This window comes from Lagenorhynchus albirostris, chromosome 20, assembly GCF_949774975.1.
Source record: "Lagenorhynchus albirostris chromosome 20, mLagAlb1.1, whole genome shotgun sequence".
Lineage (NCBI taxonomy): Eukaryota > Metazoa > Chordata > Mammalia > Artiodactyla > Delphinidae > Lagenorhynchus > Lagenorhynchus albirostris.
Window position 1 is genome coordinate 36,783,293 of NC_083114.1, and position 6,497 is coordinate 36,789,789.

General features: G+C 44.8%; 1 non-coding gene across 1 annotated transcript; it reads right to left on the reverse strand.

Annotated features, from left to right (window-relative positions):
- Nucleotides 1-1,711: 1,711 nt before the first annotated feature.
- On the reverse strand, nucleotides 1,712-1,783 carry TRNAQ-UUG (transfer RNA glutamine (anticodon UUG)). Its single transcript has one exon. It is a non-coding gene; the product is annotated as a tRNA-Gln (tRNA).
- Between the last annotated feature and the right edge of the window lie 4,714 nt (nucleotides 1,784-6,497).

Below are 6,497 nucleotides of genomic sequence, written 5' to 3' on the forward strand. Positions count from 1 at the left end.
CTTTTAATATACTCTGGATACAAGTTGTCAGTTATGCATTACAAATATCTTTTCCTATTCTATGGCTTACTTTTCACTTCCTTTTTGGGGTCTTCTGATAAGAAAAACATAGAATATCATATTAATATGGTGACATATATCAAACTTTCAGAACCTTTCGTGTCTTGCTTAAGAAGACTTTCCCTACCCTGAGGTCATGAAGATATTCTATGTTGTCTTCCAAAGTTTTATTGCTCTTTTTTTTCTTTTTTTAACATAAAGGTCTATAATTCACATGCAATGTATTGCTGTGTTAGTGAAAACTGGGAGGAATTTGATTTCATATTTTTCCATATGGACACTCAATTGTCCCAGAATAATTTATTGAAAAAAGGTCCTTTTCCCCACTGTTCTGTTGTGCTATATTTGTCATAAATCACTGGTCCAAGTATGTATGCGGCTCTATCTGGGCTCTCCATTCTGTTCCATTGGTATGTTTGTCTTTCTTTTCACCAGTACCTCACTGTCTTAATTCCTACAGTTAATAGTTGATAATAAGCTTTAATATCTGTTAGTGCAAGTCCTCCCACGTCTCATGTTTAGGTATTTTTGAAGCTGGGATCGCTCATACACACAAATTCATTCAAATGTTTAAGGAGTGTGTGGGGTGGAGTGGGGAGGAAGGGTGCTCAGGAGAGAGTTGGGGAGAGCAGAGCGAGGGTTCTGTTTCCATGGCATCCTCCCAAGGCGCGGGGCCGTATAACCACAGTGCCAGTCACCCTGTAGGGGGATCACAAATGCGTGAGCGGGCTCCCTCGTCACTCGTCCCCGAGAGACAGACAGCTCTCAAAACCCAGATACCAATCCAAAGAAGACAATACTCCGTGTACGTCTCTTCCCCGCTACCCCAGAGGTAGAACCTTTCCTGCAAATCACGTGCGCTTGGTCAGCACCCAAATCAGCGACCCTGGACAAATTCGCCAAAAGAGATTCGCTCAGCCCTGCGGGTGAACCCCATAGAGATTCCTATCGTCTGCTCGGGAGAAATAGCCCATCGATACGGCGAGAAACCGTCGCCAGAAGATACCCTGACCGGCTGAAACGGATTGAAGAGTGGATTCCTTGACTAAGGGATTTTTTTTTTTTCCAACTGAAAGACAACCTCGCAGTCTACTGCCCGAGTACCGGACAACCCAGACAGACACACTTCAGTATCTGGCCGACTTCCGGGAGGACGGACCCCCAAACACACGCCCTCCTCCGCAGTCGGCTATTCCCTCCCGCTCCCCTCGGCTCCCTATGGCTATTTCGTTCGCTGTTTCCAGAGCAGAAGTGTTTGGCCCTTCTGCATGTTAGCCAATGGGGAGAAGCATTCCCGGCAGCTTGCGGGGCGGGGGTGGGGGTGGCGGTGGCGGTGGCGTTTCCTAGACCAGAAGGCTGCCACTGTTCCCCGCCCGAAGCGGAATCCTCGGGATCCCTCGGGCACCTTCGGCCGTCCCCGGCAAGCTAAAGTCACGCTCCAGCTCCCACAGACACTTACTTTTCCGCCCCGAGTCTCGCGCATGCGCACCGCGACCTTCAAGCAGGCTCTGAAACGAAAGCATCTTGAGAAAGAGGGAGGGACCCTAAATCGCGGTCAGGTAGGTCACGGGGGGGCGCCGGCACAGCCTGAGATGGCCACTGCCGCCAGGGGCCTCCAAAATAGGAATTGTAGAACCAAAAGGTTTTAGAGAGGTCCCACCGAGATTTGAACTCGGATCGCTGGATTCAAAGTCCAGAGTGCTAACCATTACACCATGGGACCCGCTCGCTACTTTTGGCGGCCGGGAGCCTCCTCAAGTCACATAGCGGGCGTGCCGGGCTGCCTTTCGAAAACGGCAGTGGGTGCCGGGTTTACCGGCTCTGGGTCCTGGGCTCTGGTCCGCAAGTCGAACTGGCGGGCAGGAACGGAGCAACGAGGGCTTCAGCGTCCCCGGCGTCCTATACCATCCCGGTCCCAGGGTGTCATTTCTTGCTGCCTCTCTCCCTGCTCTCCTCCAGGGGTCCTCACCGGGTTTGAGGAAGCGCGGGGGGTGGGGGGTGGGGCGGCAGGCTGGCGGGGTCGGCCTTAGCGGGGCTAGGCCCGCGGTGTTGGACCGGAGAAGGCCGACTCCGACCCATAGACCCCTAGCAGGAGGCTCGGCGCTCGCATCCTGGGCTTCGTATTGTTTATTTATTTACTTACACAGCGACTACCCCGGGGAGGTTATTTTTGGCCGAGCGGGGAGGGAAGCTGACTGGCACGTCGAGGGACAGCCGTTCAAGGCCCAGGTGCCCCAAGCGCGAATCGCCGCTAGGAAGTGCGCCCCACCTGATTCCTTGGGGTTACACGTAGCTAGAGCCACCGAGAAATCTGCACAGAAAGTTCCGCTTCCATCTCCCTCTCCTACTTTAAACGCTGCTTGGGGGCATGGTTCCTTTTAACGTGTAGATTAGAATCAGATCAGTGAAAGAGACAATCCCTTTTGGACTTTCTCATAAGTTTTAGTGAAGGTGTAAAAGGATAATGTTTCTTCAGGTCAATCTGGCGACAGATAAAATTTTATATGCCATTTGCTCAACAATTGCACTTTTGGAAATTTATCCTAACGGGCTACTAGGACGAGTGCCAGTTAGTCAAGGATGTTCTCAGCTGTGTGGTTTTTAAGAGTAAAGAATAAAAATAAATGTCCATTGAGTGAAACTTGATTAAATAAATACTGACAATATCTATACAATAAATACCGTGCAGGAATTTATTGTATTGGCATGAAAAGATATACTGTCCTAAAGAAACCAAAACAAAAATCTACTTGCCAAATAGTGTGTATAATAAAATCCAACTTATACACAAACAGAAAAGCTGAATGAATACACAGGTAATGAATATTTGCCATTTATTTGCCCTCGGCCGTCTGATTGACTCGTTTCTTGAGAGACTCAACATTGCATGGGACTGGGTGACAGCAGAGGTGTGCCCCAAGGTAGACACGCTCACTCTCCAGGCTTCTGGCAGCCAGAGTGAAAATGTGTGTCCTTAACTTGGCCAATGGGATTTAAAATCCAGAAGCAGGAACGTTTTAGAACTTAGTTGGCTGCCGGTGGTGGCTGTGCCAATCCAGAGCCTCAGGGGCAGTGATGGCAGCCGTGCCATGTCCACTGGCAGCAGAAGTGGCATCCTAACTAGACTGTCCAGGATCCTGACCTTGGCTGAGTTCCTGGTTGCCTAGTTCCCCTTCATTCTTGCCCATCTTTCTGAGTTTGCTTTCCCTCTGGTGCTGTGAACTCTATAACGTCCTCCTAATAAGTTCCTTTTCTATGTAAGGTACCCAGAGTCCCTTTCTGTTGCATATAGTCAAGAACCTGCTTAGCCCAAATCCGAAAAGATCTGTTGATGACATTTATCTCCTGGGAGTAAACTTATGAAGTCCTGTTTTTTTGTATTGCTTGAAAAAATCGTTTATGATTCTTGTATATTGTCCGAAGAAACATTAATGATTTCCATTTTGAAGAATGAACCAAATTCCCCTTCAGCTCCTATGAGATAAGGGTGTCCCTCTCTTAAGGCTGGAGTGACTTAATATCAAATTGACTTAACATCAAATGACTTTAGCAGCTCTGGACCTCAGATTTCCCATCTATTTGCTTCTTACAAGGGTTCTGTACTGGCTAGAGGGTATTGAAATTAAGTTTTCAAAAACTACTGTAGAAAGCTACTAAAGGGTGATGATTATATCCTTTGAAAGTGTATGACAGTTTCTCTATCCGGTGTGAGGAGAAGGAATGACTGCCCTCCTATTCCCACTCTCCCTACTCCACTCCCTAGTTCTTTGCAGTTCCCTCCACTTTCTTTCTCAGCTTGAAGAAAATCTTACCAGCCCAAATGAAATCCTCCACTTGCTCATTCCTCAAGGAACGTAAAAGGATCATCTCCCTTACTGCTTTTGTCATGACTCACTGGAATTATAAGAAATTGTGTTCTGCGGCTCAGTCTCTCCCATCTTCCCTCTCTCTTCCCCTTGGTTGGGCTGTGAATTCCTTGGGACTTGCTTACCTTTATGTGTGGCTAGTGCCTTAACAGACATTTCCCCTGAACCCCCTTAGAGGGCACAGGAGAACTTAGGAGGAAGAAACAACATTCTAATTTTGTGTTCAGAGACCCTTTATAGCATCATATTCTATATATATATATTTAATGATAACAGAGAAAACGGAGACAATATGTAATCTCCCTGCCCCAGTGTGACTAGGTTCTTTTAATATAAATCCACTGCACGTGACATCCCAAAGATGGCATCCCATGACATCTTTGAGAACAGACTCTCAAGCATCCACACAAGGCGGCTCCTGAAGCTGGGGGAGCCCAGGGCTCTGCTGGAGGTGGGTTTATTGTGGCTTCAACTGTGGCATCCCAGCTGAGGGCTGAACTGGGGCAGAGTGTACCCCAGAAAGTACAATGAGGCCAAGGGTTAAGAAAAGAGGGCTGAAATCCAGGATTAGGGGCTTTAAAGATATTTTCCCAAGTTTCTTATGAGCCTGTAAATATATAGACAATGGAGTAGGGACAATAATGCTTTGAGGAGTCAACATGGAAAGTATTCATATTCACTCTCAAGGCTGTGTTCAGACAGTTTCCTGTATCCATGCTAGGCTGCTCACAGCTGGGATAGAGTGGGCCTTGCTCTGTGTCCTCGCCATTCAGGATAAGTGAGATCTGCCACAAGTCCCCACTTTGCCTTGGGAGCCCTGGTTTTGCCAGACAAGCCACCACTTTGTGCAGGGTGACAGCTGGCCCCTACCCAAGCCCTCCGGTCCAGGCCCCCGCTCTGGGCCTGGCATTCCCCAGGCTCTGATGGGGGAAATCTGACCGCTTAGTTGTTTTGTTTTTTTAATTGAAGTATAGTTGATTTACAATGTTGTGTTAGTTTCAGGTGTACAGCAAAGTGATCAGTTATATATAATATATACATATATATATTCTTTTTCAGATTCTTTTCCCTTATAGGTTATTACAAGATATTGAATATAGTTCCCTGTGCTGTACAGTAGGTCCTTGTTGTTTATCTATTTTATACATAGTAGTGTATATCTGTTAATCCCAAACTCCTAATGTATCCCTCCCAGGCCACTTACTTTTTTTGAACAACAGAAAAAAGCAGCATTCACCTTTTATCCTTTTCTTGCGTGTTTTTACTTTCTCTTTTTAAAATAACTATCTTGGGACTTCCCTGGTGGCACAGTGGTTAAGAATCTGCCTGCCAATGCAGGGGAAACAGGCTTGATCCCTGGTCCAGGAAGATCACATGTGCCGCGGAGCAACCAAGCCAGTGTGCCACAACTACAGAGCCTGTGCTTTAGAGCCCATGAGCCACAACTACTGAGCCCGCAAGCCACAACTACTGAGCCCGCGAGCTACAACTACTGAGCTCACGTGCCACAACTACTGGAGCCCGTGCTCCGCAACAAGAGAAGCCACTGCAATGAAGATGGAAGGCAGCCAAAAATAAATAAATTAATTAAAAAATAATAATAATTATCTTTTCAGATTACAAAGGTAAAATATTTATGGAAAATGTAGAAAATACAGTAAAGTAGAAGGAAGATTTTTAAATAACTACAATTCCAACAAGCACTTTTACATTTGATATTTCATTTCCTTTTTTAAAATGCATTTTTACAGTCTCACTGTATATATAATTTTATGTTCTGCTTTTGCACTTAACCTAATTAAAATGTTAAAAAATATTTAAATGGATAATACATGAGCATAATACAAAATTCAAAAGGTATAAAAGGAAAACACAGATAAATAAAACTTCCTGACTATAATTTTTTTTTGTTCTCCGAGGCAACTTCTGATATGGTCCTTCTAGAGATATTTCATTCTTACACAGATATACATGCATATGCATAATCCTTTTCTAGAAAAAGAAATCAAAACATTATTCTGCACCTGGTTTTATTTATTTAGCACCATATCTTGAGCATTGTTCCATAACAGTACATATGAAATATACCTCACTTTTTTAAAGGCATTGTATTTTGAGGTATTATTTACATTAAGGAAAATGCACAAATCTTAACGGAATCAATTGTTTTTTACAAATGTATACACTTGTGTGATCATCGCCTAGATCAAGACATAGGGCATTTCCATCACTCCAGAAAGTTCCCTGGTGCCTTTTTCCAGTTTTTACTGAAATCACTACTCTGGTTTCTATCACCAGAAATTAGTTTTGCCTATTATTATAGTATACATATACTGTTTTGCAGTATCTATCGCGTGTGGCTTCTTTTGCTAAACATGTTTTCGAGATTCGTTCATGTCACTTTATATATCAGCAGTATGTTTTTCATTGCTGAGAAGTACTCCACTGTATGAATATACCACAATTCGTTGGTCCATTCTTCAGTTGATGGACATTTGGGTTGTTTCCAATTTGGGCCTAATATAAGTAAAGCTACTATGACCATTCCTTTACAAACCTTTTTCGGTCTTG